This window comes from Dreissena polymorpha, chromosome 12 (genome assembly GCF_020536995.1).
Source record: "Dreissena polymorpha isolate Duluth1 chromosome 12, UMN_Dpol_1.0, whole genome shotgun sequence".
Classification (NCBI taxonomy): domain Eukaryota; kingdom Metazoa; phylum Mollusca; class Bivalvia; order Myida; family Dreissenidae; genus Dreissena; species Dreissena polymorpha.
Genome location: NC_068366.1, coordinates 9,470,564 through 9,487,026, shown reverse-complemented (window position 1 = coordinate 9,487,026; position 16,463 = coordinate 9,470,564). Strand labels below are relative to the sequence as shown.

Genomic DNA, 16,463 nt, shown 5'->3' with positions numbered 1-16,463 from the left:
TTCGTTGACGAGTTATTAATCGGAAACGATTTTCACACTTAGTGTGATAGTGAACTCGACCTTTGACCTAGTGACCCCAAATTCAATAGGGGTCATCTACTGTCCAAGGCCAATGCACATCTGACGTATCAAGCCAATCAGTTGATTGGTTGACGACTTATTTATCGGAAACGATTTTCATACTTAGTGTGATATTGACCTTGACCTTAGACCTAGTGACCCTAATGTCAATAGGGGTCATCTACTGTCCAAGCCTAATGCACACGTGAAGTATCAAGCCAATCGGTCAAATTGTTGACGAGTTATTGATCAGAAACGAACTGGTCTACCGACAGACAGACAGACCGACCGACCGACATTCAACAAAACAATATACCCCTTCTTCTTCGAGGAGGGGCATAAAAATGAAACTCCAGCTGCTGGAGCAGTATTGCATTCTTATTATATACAATTCGTTGGTCCTTTATTTAAGGCAAGTGACCAATTTGCCAAAAAATAACAAACAACACATTACCAAAAAAGCATACACACATAGAAGAATAAAGCTGGGGTAACCGACTTGTAACGGTCAATGCTAAGCATTAGGGGTTCAAACCGGTTTTAGAGAGCTCAACCTCACACTTGGCCCAGTAATATTCATTATAAATATAAGTGTAAATAAATGTAACCTCATATAATTGCAACTCAAATTAAGCAATAATAAAGAGAATTAAAACGTATTTGATTTAATTACCATTTAATTACTCAATGGTAGGAAGGCGACCAGAGAAACAGTTACAACCATTTGAGGAACGAAGAAATGAAATAACAAACACGTGTCAACTACATCCCTTCTTTTTACAAAAAAGATTTAAGATTATAGCATCAAATAGTTAATATATCAGATCATCATCATGCAAATACAGGAAGAAGCAACACTATTTGTTGTAAAAGATCCAAATAACATAGCTTGGTTGTTTATGCATAGCTTGGTTGTTTATGCGACTGCTAAAAAATAAATAAAACAAGTAACGCCCGTCAGAGAGAAAATATTTATACAGTTTTACGACATAAAAACGATGACATATGCATGTAGCTAACAACAGTGAAAGTGGACCGGATGACGTAATTAAGAAGCGATGACACGCTGACATCACCCAAATCAAAATCCAATATAATTCACAGTTTGTTTATACAAGGAATTATAAAATAATAAATAAGGTAGTGCATACTTCAGGGCCTTACAATATTGCCCTACACAAAATACAACTTCACCATTTAAAAATACTTAAAACAATAAGGCGATGGATTTAGGACAGTAAAACAATAAGGCACTGCACAAGTACTACATAAAATTTCCCAGTCCTAGTACACATAAATATTCAAGTAAAATTAGACTTAAAAATTATGAACCCCAAAAATGTAAGCAGATTACAATGACAACACTGGGCAATATTAAAGATTCATACATTGATTGTATTTATTTGTGGAGCCAGAATACCGGTATACATCAAAGATTGGAACATTCGACTATATGAGATATGCAGGCAGCATTACTTGTTTAAAAAAATCAATAAATTAATCAAATTTGATATATAATAGCTTATTATGTAGATACAACTTTCTTTAGTTCATTTCATGAATTTGGTCAATTTTCAAATTTCAAAATAGCTCTCAACTTCTTAAGTAATTCCAGTAATTTTGCTTAACCCTGCCCTCATAAAAAAAATTCTATGTAAATATGTCTTGTGCAAGGGGAGAATTTCTGCTACTTATATCTTGAAAAATAAAGGTCATTCTAGTTCCAGCCTCAAATCTTGATTCATTTGGTATGATACTTGTTCCTCTCTCATTTAAACAAAAATAGAATTCAGGTATTCCATGAGTAAGCACTCCTACAACTTGTATAATCCCTGCTGCTTCATTAACACAGGCTAACATTGGGGAGCCGGATGCTCCAACTTGCTGGAAACAGTGGATCAGCAGTTTATGTGGTTCATCAAAACCATCGTAACCCTTTTCCACAACTGCTTTTGGGTCTTTAAGCTGGTTTCTCATTCTGGTTACATAATTGCCATGTAAGTTTTGAATAAAATCCTGATGATGTTGCCTTTTTAAGGCCAATGCCGAGCCCATACACTCAGAATTTGGGTGTATAATTGGACACCTGGGCTCCCAATGCTTTCTGGGATCTTTTGGATGACCATAGCCAAAAAGTGACAGATACTCAATATCATGAAAATGCTCTCTTCGAATAAATAGCTTTTTGGGAAGGCGTTGATCAGGATATAAAATTTCCAGAATTGCAATGTCAAGCTTCTCGTTGAAATAAACAACTTGTTTTAACTTAAATATGACGTCAGAGCGATCTGTTGGATGCTCGGCAAAACTAATGTAAGCATTCTGCAAATATTGTGCAGATACCTCTCCTGATTTATAGGGATCTGTAAACATAATAAAAGATCATGTTATAATACAAGAACATCAAATGTAAGACATAGCACACCAACATAATTCTGATGCTTGTGAACTCTATAAGCATCACTTACAGGCCTAAATTTTGTCCTACTTGCAAACTCATTTTGTCTGTGAGTGTTTCATCATATAAGAAGCACCTTAACAGTAAGTTAAAAGGTTATTGTATTTAATTAAACACTATTCCATTAAGAAAACTAATTTTTTAAGTATAATATTTTCATGCATCAAAGTAGTATCTGGTTCCTGTTGGTGAGCTTTAACTTGGAGCATTAATGTTAGACTAGCAAAAACAGGCATTAAAACTTTTTCCTTAAACGGGTCCCTAAAATGAGCTCTGTCAAAGGCACTGTAAGCATCTCCACTGCTGGAGTAAAAACAGTCTGCTAAAAGCCACTTGCCCTAAAATTAGGGCATCATTATGACTTCGTAGTCACCCAAAGTTTCAACTGTTTCACAGTCATCTTAAGACATGACTGTTGTAATAACGAATTGCGAATATAAAGCTGTTCTTATTTTGAAGTAAAATATATTAAAACAAGCAAATTTGTTGAATTGATATCCCCCGCCAATACGCTTCTGGACACAAAAGTGTTATATTTGACACTAATTTTTTTTTTAAGATACAAAGGGCCATAACTCCGATATTAAGAGATGGTGTACAAGCCATTTAGCGTGCATCATCCTCTTATCCATACATATACTCATACCAAGTTTCAATGAAATCCGCCAAAGCACTTCCAAGATATGGCTCCGGACACAAAAGTGCCGGACCGACGAACGGAAAGACGGACGGACGGAAAGACGGACGGACGGACAACGCCAAAACAATATCCCTCCGCCTATGGCGAGGGATAAAAATATATAGAATAATCAAATGCTATGATACTATCAAAATGCTATTTAAAACAACCACATAATAAACAAATAAATAAAAAAATAAATAAAACAAAATAAAATATATTTGAACATATCCTGTTTCTATTCAATGGAAGACATGTGTTTAATTTTTAAATAAAACAGTCATGAGATAAATATAATATACGTGTAAGATAAGTATTTAATACAGATTGCTATTATATAGCATAAACATATGAATCATTTATCAAATGAGGAGGGACAGAAGGTAATGAAGAAATGAAGGAAGGAAGAAATGAACATGAAAGGGCAAAACCAGAAACAAATAAAGAAACAGTGATAAAACAAGGGACAAAATTGTCACAAAACCAGGTTTTCATTGTGAAAAAAGTCTGATAGAGGGAGACAACTCAAATTGAACTTTTGAACTGAACAAAATTAACCCCTTTGTTTCAAAATAAATATATTTTTAGTCGTTGCGATCTTGACCTTGGAGATATTGACGTGATTCTTTCGTGCGACACACTGTCCCATGATGGTGAACAAATGTGCCAAATGATTTTAAAATCTCACAATGAATGACATAGTTATGGCCCGGACAAGCTCATTTATGGCCATTTTTGACCTTTTAACTCAAAGTGTGACCTTGACCTTGGAGATATCGACGTAATTCTTTCGCGCAACACACGGTCTTATGATGGTGAAAAATGTGTGCCGAATGATTTTAAAATCTCACAATGAACGACAAAGTTATGGCCCGGACAAGCTTGTTCCGCCCGCCCGCCGACATTCGCCAATCTAATAACCGGTTTTTTCTTTCGGAAAACCTGGTTAAAAAGGTAAATATAAAAGTTTAAGGAAGAGAGAATGATATTAACAAGGAAGGATAAAAGGGAAACAGTCAGGAAGGTGAGAAGACAAATAAAATTGTTAGTAAAATGTCATTTGACAGCCAGTCAAACTGAATGGCGGTTGAAAAATAAAGTGAGAAAATTGATAAATGGCACTAAACACCAGATAGAGATCTGTTAAAGTAAATTGTATGAATACAATTAACTTGCCGCAGTACTGATCCCTTACCAAGAATCTCAGTTATCAAATGGCTTGCTGTCATAATATATTTGGAACCAACTCGAAAACCAGTTCCAAAGATATGATTATGCGCCATGATGGCCCCTACAGACTCCATCATATTGTGATATATTCCCACCTTCGACTGGGTAAGACAGTCATCAACTGATTTCTGAAAGAAAAGCAACAGTAATCCAATGACAATAGATGTATTAAAATAAATATACATGACTGTGGTGGTTTGAGAAATAAACAAGACACAAAAACACAGAAAGGTAAGCATTATGATTATGTTCTAGCATATAATTTCAAGTACATTTTGATTTAATTACATACAGAGAATTTAGGTACTATGGTTGGTGACTTTTGATATCACACAAGTCTTATACGGCATAGGAAAAGTCGAGGCTTGCCAAATTAACCTACCAGACCAGTCCATTATCGCAGTATATAAAAAGCCATCAACCATGTTTTCTTTTGATTATGCACAAAAAGTGTTTTGTATTTAAATATAGATGAAAATTAGATCCATAAAATTCAAAAAAGATAATATAAAGTACAGCACAATATGCAAATATGACAGCCTGGCGCCGTGTTCACAAAACATTTTTTGCAATCGAAAATCGATTTTGCTTGTCATTGAAAATGGATTTCCATTGTAGTTGATAGACAAAGACGAAAATCTATGTCAGTTGAAATCGATTTTCGATTGCAAAATCGTTTTGTGAACACAGGGCCTGATCGTGCCAAATCCGATCAAATCGTATTGAACACTACGTAAACACAATAATTCTAGATAGAATCGTTTATAAGAGCACTTTAAACTCACATTTAGTCAATAAACAAAGGGTCATAGGCCCTATGTCGCACACCTGAGAGATCAAATAACTGAACTTCTTAATATGACTTCTTATGCTTTTTAACCAGAACCGAGTTTTAACTAAGTTGAGATGTCATTAATAACAAAATCTGATTAAGTTTCGTGCTGATTGGGCATATTGTGTGACTTTACGATTCCTACAAGTTTTAACAAAGACACGAAAGGAAAACGGGCCTCACCTCCTAGTGGTCATGTGTGTCAATGGGCAAAAAGCAGTTCGAACATGGCCAACATGTAATTTGGAATCAAAAAACAAGGTTGCACTATAGCAATATAACAAAAACTGCTTAGCCCCCTCAAGGCCTCCTGGTAACCTTGATTTTAATGGAACTTGCATAATACATATACCATACGTGCAAATACCGATATTGTCTTGTCACAATGGCGAACTTCTTGTAAATGGGGTAAAATAATATTACATAACCACTTTTCACCACCATAAAAAATTTTACTTTGAATCATGCATGCAAATACTGACCCTTTTTTAAAGGCTGACCTTTTAATTAAAATTTCACTCAGTGAGTGGAAAGAGAACAGTCAAATTGCACAGCCCTTACATGTATCAGTTTGTTTGTTCTTTTCCATTCAAATTCGGGACCGGAATACAGCCCCATTCCAAATGGAAAAAAGGTACATATTTTTCCCAAATTAGACCTAAAAAAATTAACTGAAGGTTTCAAAATAAGTTTTTTTTAGTTTCAACTTTTAGTTCATCTCCCATCCAGCTCTAGAAGCCCATCATACTTATTTGGAAAAAACTCGCATTAACAAATATTAACAAACACAGTTCAGTGTTTATGTTGAGTTATCAATGTATTTTACTGAGTTAAATTAACATTATGTAAGCCTTAACCTGCTATTTATGTAATAATCGATTATTTTTTTTTACTGCATTTTGATTTAAAATTAAATCAAATTAATATTTTAATGCATATATTTGTTAAAAAAATAAACAGCAGAAACAGCACAAATTACAAATCTGACGTGTACACGTGCCACATAATAATTGCCAGTCTGACAAAAACCTTTATTTCAGCAGCTTTATTCAGCAGGTAACCGGTTTCCATTTTCTTATTCTTGAGTGTTTTTTTAAATGGGCCATTTAACTTTGCAGGTGTGTCGTTAAATAGCTCATGGTTGTTAATCAAGGCATCATCTATGAACAATATCCAATATTCTAACGGCTCCAATCTGTCCATTTATATGTTCAACTTTGCATAACTTGTAAATGGAGCAACTAATGGCAGACACTCCTTCTTTGTCCAGCCATTCTCCCAATCTAATTTATTTCAATCGGTATTTGAAGGTAAATCATTAAAATGAGTAGAAGTTAAATTCTTCTTCAGGTAATTCAAGGGAGAAGTTAATAGGTCCCGAGAGACCCATGTCGCCCTCACGGCTGATCACTATCTATAAGGCTATAGTATACTAAATAATTGAGTGTGCAAAACTAAGCGCACTTTAAAAATCATCCTAATTTACTGGAAATTGTTTTCAGTGAATATAACTATTTGTCATTATTCTCGAACAGTGTGCAGAAAAAGCATTGGTATTCACTGTTTTAAGATTAAAGACTTGCGCATGGAACTTGCACGAGAATGGGTTACAAGCAATAAACAGTAGCTGGAAAAAGTTAACAAAACACAGTAAGCGTTGATACATGTCAAGTTCTAATTTACATATCACATTTCAAACCTTTTTTATTTATTAAATGCATTCAGATAAGAATGCTCTTTAAGAAAAATGTATGTTTGTTGCAGTCCTTATGTTCAAAATACTGACTTGATTTTTACTAGTTGAAGGTTTATATTAAATTGCATAAGGATTGGAATACGTATATTGTGACCATAACAATTTTGACTAAGAGTTATATTGATAATTGCAGCTAGGCAAAAGGATGAAATGCCAAGGGTCAATTGGATTTCTGACAATCAATGCATTTGAAATCGGAGATAAAACACAAATCAAGTTATAAAATGTTGTTTCTCCCCAAAGTAATTTTAGCATATGTAAATGTTCTTCCATTAAATTGTAGACACGTTTAAAGATCCATAAACACTGCCTAGTACAATTTTGTTATATAAAAACTTCCAACAACAAAAAATGGCTGTACAAAGGTTAATTACAATAGCAAGAAACTAAACAAGTGACATTGGTGTACACATGTTAAATTACAAACATTCTGCAATTTTAGCATCTAAAACTGTTTTCATCATGTCATCTTGTTTCGTTTTACGGATCATCTCGAGTAAGGATCGGATTGATTCGGTGTGAGTTAATTTGTATACTTTATGCAAGATATTCTTATTTATTTTCAGGGTACTGTAAGTATTATACTGCGCAGTTCTTTTAGAGTCAGGTAAACGCGATTACATACACATCATTTCAATTAAATATATACGAAGCAAAACAGTAAAAGCTGTTTGAACTAAATAACTTATGAAATATAATCTAATACTTGTAATGGAATGAATGATCTTTGAAATGTAAATAAGTTATAACTAAATACAAGTGACCTACTTTTCGAACTCAAGTAGATAACGGGTAAGTATGTCATGCTTCTGACGCTGCCCGAAGCTAATCTCGCATTCGCTCGTAAATGTTCGGATACCATCGCAGGAAATTCAAATGGAATATATTGTCCCACAATAAACAAGACTATTGCCAAGCAATAAAAATCCCCTACCGGTAGCTATTTTAGAGAGATTGTCTTTGTTAAATTTAATTGAAAGAATGTAGTTTACCTGTTAATTATTCATGTCTAATTTCGCAGGATCCACCATTTTCAGCAATATTTCTAGTCTATTTGTTGCCATAGCAACCAGAATTTTTGACGTAGGAACAAAGTGAAATGACGTGCATAATCTCCATATTGCCATCTGTTCATGTTTCAAGTTTCATGAAGAAATATGAAGAAATTTTAAAGTTATCGCGGGATCCAGAAAAGTGTGACAGACTGACAGACACACAGAGCGCAAACCATAAGTCCCTCTACGGTTTCACTGGCAGGGGATTAATAAAAACGAGAATTTTGTATCTCGTTAAATCAATGTTACCAGACCACATCTAGTGTTTTAATTTTTGCTATTTCTATAAGAAACACTGATTTTTTATGGGTTAACTTTATTTAACCAAGTATTCATTGATTTTTAACATTGATGGATCTTTACTTAAGATTTTTAAATACCATGACACATGTTTTTGTTACTCATCGCCAATCATCACAAACAGTATCTGATCATCAATATTATCATCTTCAGAAAGAACCAAAATTAACAATGCTTTTGGCAACGTTACTGTATAATGTTATGAGCAGAATTAAAATTCAGATGATTGCATTAAAACAATTTATTTCATAATATAAATTCATTGCACTTAGATGGTATATTGGTATTGTCTTTAAAGTAATGCTTTTATTTATATAAACACAATGATTTCTGAATGGTAAAACAAAGCTTCCGAGCATATATGATTAAAAATTGGCAATAAAACAGACCTTATCTGATCTGATCCAAAAATGAAAACAGCTCGACAATGATGGCAATGTTTTTCAACTGACCGGAACCATCTTCAAACTAAACTTAGATATCATTAGAACAAACAAAATGCCTATAAGGCCCAAAGTCGCTCACCTGAGAAACAAAGCCACCAAACTGTTCTGTGCAGCCCAAAATATCATTAGAACATATGTTCTGAACAAGGTGCATGAAGATTAGACAATAAATGTGACTTAAAGTGTTATCAAGGTTTTACTCTAGCCATATAAGAAAAATGACCAGCTTCCTGGCGGCCATGTTTTTTTATCAACCGAAACCATTTTCGAACTAGTCCAAGATATAATTGGGACAAATCTTCTGGTTAAGTTTCATGAAAATCGGACAATAAATGTAGCCTCTACAATGTTATCTAGGCATTTTTTACGAGGCACGATGGACCACAGACAACGGACAAAAGACAATCACAAAAGATCACAATGAGCATGTTGTGCTCAAGTGAGCCAAAATGTGAGCTAAAACAAAATCTTTGTCGCTTTAAATGTGAATGGGGATGAGATTTTGATTAAATTAGTGTAGGTCAACTACTTGTTTTATAGATGCCATATGTTATATGTCTGTTCAGGCATTGATAGATAACTTTCTTGATAAATAGTTTTGCGTTTGCAACAAGTTAAAGCTTGTAGTATTAATTTCTTGTATACAATTCAATTAACAGAAAATAATAAAGAGAGAACAAGAAATATGAAAATGGCATGAAGAAAGTTCTTAAAGCATTATTCAGAAGTACATCTTGTAATTTGGCGGGCTATATGACTTGGAAAACGTATTATGCTCATAAAGATTGTCACCATGTTTGAAGATGATACTGTTAAAACTAATGAGTAAACTATATCAAGATATCACAAGAACATGTGTACTCCGCAAATGTCATTAAAAATAAACTAAAAATCTGACTAACAGTATTCACAAAGTTTCACTTTCGACATACAAAGAAAACTGCCACACCCCTGAGAGCCTTTTTAACACAAACAGGAACTATTTTCAGACTCACCTTGCAATGATAAATCAATAAGTCCGGTTTAAAATGAAAATCTTAGATAACCAAACAAAACAATTTCCACCTCATCAATAAACTGTGTGCCTCAAAAATGATATCTCCTCTTATCGATGGTGCCAGACATCAAAGTCTTTCATGAAGTTTCCAGCTGGGGCCTGTTACACAATCATCACATGGACATTTGAAAAATGCATCAATAAATACAACTGTACAACAACAGAACAACACACACGATATCAAGATGCTGATCTAAAAATAGAACGAGGTATAAAGTTGCTGATCTAAAAAAAGAACAACAAGGTTCACTCAAAAATGTGTATTGATTTTTGCTGTTATGCAGGTGGGCGAAAAGGGTCAGTTGGAGGAATTAAGAGTGCATTCATGATTTGAGGTCAAACAATTCAAGCTATAAACAGTGGTTTCTCCCCAAAGTCATTTTCTGCCCAATAAATTCAGATAGCATAAAACTGCTGTTAATCACCAACCAATCATCATAATCATCATCGTTATGATCTTCTTCAGCGGACCAGAACCATTTTGAAACTCAGCCAAGGTATCATGAGAACAAATGTTCTGATCAATTTTCATTAAGATTTGACCATAAATGTGACATTTAGAGTGTTAACATAGTTTAACTTTAGCCATATACGGAAAAATGCTTTGCCCCCTGGGGGGCCATGTTTTTGAACCAACCGGAGACATTTTCGAAATTATCCAAGATATAATTAGGGCACATGTCATTACCGAGTTTCATAAAGATCGGACAATAAATGTTGCTCGGACGAGATATAATAAGGAGAAATGATCTGACCAAGTTTCCTGTAGATTGGTAAATAATAAATGTTATTTAGAGGCAAATGATGACGACACACGACACACTGCGGACAAAAGGCAATTATAATTTGATTAAAATTTATATTTAAATGTGACGTCTACAATGTTCACAAGCTTTGTCTTTAATTTGACCTAGTGACCTAGTTTGTGACCTAACGTGATCCAATTTCGAACTTGGAAGAGTTCTGATTAGGACAAAGGTTCTTACCAAGTTTCAAGAAGAGTGGATTAATAATGTGACTTCTGGCACGTTAACAAGGTTTTACTATGCCATAAAAAGAAAATTGCCCTTCTGCCTGGCTTACATGATTTTCAACAGAATGTTTGCATTTTCAAACTCTGTAGATATATCACTTGAACAAATATTCTGATCAATATTCATTAAGATAAGACGAATATATGACTTATAAGAGTGATAACAGGCTTTACCTTTTATTTCACTTGATTTACCGAGTCATTGAACTCACGAGATCCAGTTTCAAACCTAGCCAAGATTTTATTAGAACAAACGCATGACTGACAAATGCGAGCACAAAAGCTCACCATGAGGTTATTGTGCTCAGGTAAATTGAAATGGACAGTCTTCCAAAATCACTAGCTCACTAAGTTCTGCACGTTTATGTGGGTTAAATATGTTCATGGTAGAGAGCTAATAAAAACCCCTGAATATTACAGATCATTAAAACGGGAGCGACTGGTCCCACATTCCCGAAGCCACAAGGGTTAAAGCATTAAAAAAATATTGTAACGCATCCAAAATAACACAGGGCATAAAGCATTTCAAAAACATCTTAATGTATTCAAAATAGCTTCAGGGCTTAAAGCATTCCAAAACATCTTAATGCATTCACAATGGCTTCAAGGGTTCAAACATGTCAAAATCATCTTAATGTATCAAAATAGGTTCAGGGTTTTTAGCATTTCAATAACATCTGAATGCATTAAAACAGCTACAGGGGTTTAAACATTAAAAAAGATCTTCATGCATTCAAACTAGCTAGAGTGGTAAAAACATTTAAAAAACATCTTAATGCATTCAACATAGCTACATGAGCTAACGTTAGCATTTAAAAAAATCTAGATGCATTAAAATATCTTATAAATAGCAAATACTGGTGAAAGTGAACATTGAATTCAGATCATGTATGGCATGCAGGAATTTAAGACAGCTGTACCCTTTTTTCATTCATAACATGCATAGCCTTTAAAGGGTATTACGTTTTGATCTACGTCCTTATGGTACCAACCTTGAAAGAATTCCTGAAAAAACACGTTTTTCTCAGAATTGTGTACCTATTAATATTATATTTGTTATATGGCCTTTATGTATTTATATTTGTCTATTTTTATTTAAATGTGGCCACTAGCATTGTTGGACTCTGTTCTGGCCTTCGAATCACTGATAATTATTTTGTTTTTCAATACATGATTTCAGCCATGCAATTTTCTGTTCAAAATGCCTGATCTATAACGCCGTAATAGATAATGGAATCTAACATTATGAAAAAAAGCTTTTTCAGTGATGTACACTTTCTGATGATAAAGCTTATTTTTATCATTGATGTTGATTTTATAACCAATTCAAGCAAATACAATGTAGATTACCCCAACAATTTCGTTCACAAGTAGATCTAATGCAGTTTTAATACAAACTATTTTGAATTATTTTTTTAAGGCATTTATCTTTTTGTTAACCAAGCTCCATCCCGGCAACTCATTGAAAACGTGTACGTATTAATGTCAACCATTATTTCAGGCTAATACTAAATAATTACAGCACGCAAATCAAGTCTGCTTGATTGTGTAAAACTCGGCGCCTATATTGTAGTGTATAGTTAAGGCCGAACATTTTCTGAGCCTGTCGTGCTGAACTTAGAAAAAGAGTGCCCTACCCCCACCCACAACACCAACAAAATATCACATTGAATTTTCCTCTACCTCAACAAGAGTTCCGCAGTCGGAGACATATGCCCCCCAAACATTGCTTTGAACTAGTGACCCCAATTTCAATAGAAGTCATCTACTGTCCAAGGCCAATGCACATGTGAAGTATCAAGCCAATCGTTCAATTTGTTGATGTGTTATTAATCAGAAACAATTTTCACACTTATTGTGACAGTGCCCTTAACCTTTGACATAGTGACCCCAATTTGAATTGGGGTCATCTACTGTCCAAGGCCAATGCACATGGGAAGTATCAAGCAAATCGGTCAATTTGTTGACGAGTTATTGATCGCAAACGATTTTCACACTTATTGTGATAGTGACCTTGACCTTTGACTTAGTGACCCAAATTTTAAAAGGGGGCATCTACTGTCTAAGGCCAATACACATGTGAAGTATCAAGCCAATCGGTCAATTCATTGACGAGTTATTGATCGGAAACGACACTTTGTGTGATCGTTAGCTTGACCTTTGACCTTTTGACCCTTAATTTCCATAGAGTTCATCTACTCTCCAAGGCAAATGCCCATGTGAAGTATCAAGCAAATCTGTCAATTGGTTGACGAGTTATTGATCGGAAACGATTTTCACACATAGTTTTAAAGTGACCTTTACCTTTGACCTAGTGACCCCATTTTCAATAGGGATCATCTATTGTCCAAGGCCAATGCACATGCGAAGTACCAAGTCAATATGTCAATTTGTTGACGAGTTATGGATCGGAAACCAACTGGTCTACCGACAGACAGACTGGTCTACTGACAGACAGACCGACCAAAATCCAGCAAAACAATATACCCCTTCTTTTTCGAAGAGGGGAATAAAACTGACCATGTGAGCTTCAAAAACGCGGAAATCAGTGAATTTGCAGAATATTCTTGTCCCTGGTACTATGCAATATTTTTTATGAGTAGACTTAGTAAAGTAATAATAATAATTCTTCACTTAAGTATCTTACCTTAAACTGACCATATTCCTGACTCCTTGCCAATGCCTCTGCACCACTACTTCTTGAAACATCTGTTCAACACAGGAAAAATGCATGTAACATTAAAATTGTCTTCAACAAAAGTTCAAGTAAATATTAAACAATCATGTATTTTAGGATGTTTTGGTATCGACATAAAACACATTTTAAAAGTAAAATTCATTTTAATTTTTAAAATACTTACCTGCTATCATATAGCTACTACCTTCCAAAGTGGGTTTATTCATCCGGACAATTTCTGGAAGCCTGGCGCCACCACCTATATACTCAAAATAGACTAGGTCAGAACATAGTGTAATGTAATATAGGCTAAAACGATATCCAACAATTCAATCTTCTTTCAATATATACAAAATATTAGTCGAAGAGCGGGTTGGGAGGTGGGACTTACCGATTGCAGGCAAGTATTTAATAATTAAAATGAATTTTACTTTAAAAATTTGTTTTACTAGCATAAATACGTTACCTGCTATCTCATAGCTGAATTAGCAGCTGCGGCGGGAAGGTTCGCGTATATCTCCCCATAACAGCAGAACCCAATATTCAGGGTTATCAGCCAAAGATAGCATGACCATATCCTCAGGTAATCTTCGTGAGTACGGTATTGTACTTTGATTCACGGATAGCGGAAATATACATATGCCATAGAAGGCACTACCGTTTGTGCAACCACAAGAGGGCCCAACATATACAAGTTGTCTTGTTGGCATTCCAGAGAACGAAGATAAAAGGATGAGAAGGTGGTCGGATTCATCCAGAAAGCAGCTTAAAGCACGTCAGAGAGTGGGGTGTGATTAACATAATCCCACGAAGCAGACAGAGCTCGTAATTCATGCGGTCGGATCTTTAAAAGGGATGATTCCCTAGATGAAAGAGAAGAGTAAGCCTTTCTTATATTAAAGTCGAGGCTACCTAATGATATATAGAAGCCGCAGACACATCCCCCTTTAATGGAATGAAGAGTCTCTTGCGAGAACCTCGAATAGACTTAACTGTTGAGGTAGAACTTCAAAGCCCTGACTGGGCATAGGAGTCTATCTTCATCTTCATGTCCACAAGTTCTGAAAATACTTGGGACCTTGAAGGGTTTAGAAGCCATAGACGGGGTTGATTTTTAGCAAGGAATCCTAGCTGACACAACAATGTGACAGAGCCATCTGAGGAATCAAAACGAAGATGGCCATCTTCGATAGAAAGAGCATGAATTTCACTTCTCCGTTTGGCTGAGCCCATAGTAAGAAGGAAAACGGTCTTCCAGGTTAGGAATTGTAGAGAAGCCTCACCAAGATGTTTTCAGTGAGTCTTAGTAAGCGACCAAAGAAGGCAAGCCACATCCCATCTAGGGGTAAGGGAACGAGAAACAGGACGTTTGAGTTCCATGGCTCGGATCAGTTCCGAAAGGGCTGGGTCAGAACAGACTGGTGATGACTTACAAAACGCCAATGTATGCGAAATCATAGATCTATATCCTTTGATTGAGCTAAGATAAAGTTTCTTATCATCAAAAAGATAGATGAGAAAATCCGCTATGCATCTAGCAGAGGGATTGAGGGGATCATTTTTCCTTCAAAAACAACCGTCAGAGAAGAGCTTCCAGCGAGCATCATAGGCTGTTCTGGTGGACTTTCTCCTTGCAGAGGCAAGGAATGTTAAAGTCCTGACAGAAAAACGTTTCTTATGCAGGGATTGCCGGATAACGGCCAGACGTGTAAGTTGAACATGTCTGTATCTGCATGAAGTCTGCCTCTCTGAGATAGGAGATCTGACCTGTGAGGAAGTTTCCTTGGATAGTCGCACAGGAGACTGAGAAGGTCGTTGAACCAGGATCTCCACAAAGGGGCGACCAGGAGTATCCGGCAAGAGCTCACCCTGATTTTCGCCAAGATTCGGGGAATGCGAATGGGTGGGGGATAGGCGTAACCGTCCAGTTGGTCGCAAGCGAACGAAAGCGCGTCTACTGCCCACGCAAACTCCACGTTATCTGGACTCACGAACAGAGGCAGTCTGTGGTTGTGTCTGGTCGCAAATAGGTCGACCAGAGGATAACCGAACATGAGAAAAATCTGGTTGGCAACTTCCTGATGAAGTGTCCACTCCGAAGGAAGTAACTGGTGTTTGCGAGACAAACCATCCGGCAGGACGTTGAGACGACCTGGTATGTGTTTGACCAGAAGATAGATGTTGAGGCTCTTGCAAAGAACAAGTAAGTTCCTGGTTTCCAGACACATGGATTGAAAGTGTATTCCCCCATGTGACTGGATGTTAGCCACGACTTATGTGTTGTCTGTAGACACTATCACACAGGAGTCCCGAAGATGTGATTGGAAATGAGATACAGCTAGAAAGACTGCTCGCATTTCTAGAATGTTGATGTGCAGGTGAGATTCCTGAGGAGACCATAATCCTGAGATTATCAGGCTGAGTGGTCCCAGGTGAGCGCCCCAACATTCCCTGCTCGCATGCGTTATGAGATGTAATGAAGGTTGCGGGAGAAGAAGCGGTACTCCTGCCAAGAGTCTCCTCGTCTGGCCACCACTGAAGATGGGGGACTAAGGTCGGATGGATTGGGATCTGTGTTAGCAGATCGCTCGGAGACCATTTCCAAGAAGCTGAGAAATAGTGTTGAAGAGGACGCAGGAAGAGACGTCCAAACTGCATAAAGTCTGCTACTGAGCTCAGGATACCGTTGAGAGAGAGGAAATCTTGAGCTGTGATGAAAGATTGAGACAGAACCCATTTGACCCTCACAAGGAGGTCTGATACACGTTGACGTGAGATCCTGACCCGATTGATGTGGGTAAAAAAATCATTCCCACGAAGGTGAAATCATGAGAAGGAATGAGGTCTGATTTGTCTGCATTGAAAAGGAGACCTAATGAG

The 16,463-nt window shown here is 36.1% G+C and overlaps 1 long non-coding RNA gene across 1 annotated transcript; it reads right to left on the bottom strand.

The window, feature by feature from the left end:
* Window positions 1-2,162: 2,162 nt before the first annotated feature.
* LOC127852174 (uncharacterized) lies at window positions 2,163-13,606 on the bottom strand. Its single transcript, XR_008036108.1, has 3 exons — window positions 13,554-13,606; window positions 4,393-4,555; window positions 2,163-2,423 (listed from the first exon to the last, which is right to left on the bottom strand). It is a non-coding gene; the product is annotated as an uncharacterized LOC127852174 (long non-coding RNA).
* Between the last annotated feature and the right edge of the window lie 2,857 nt (window positions 13,607-16,463).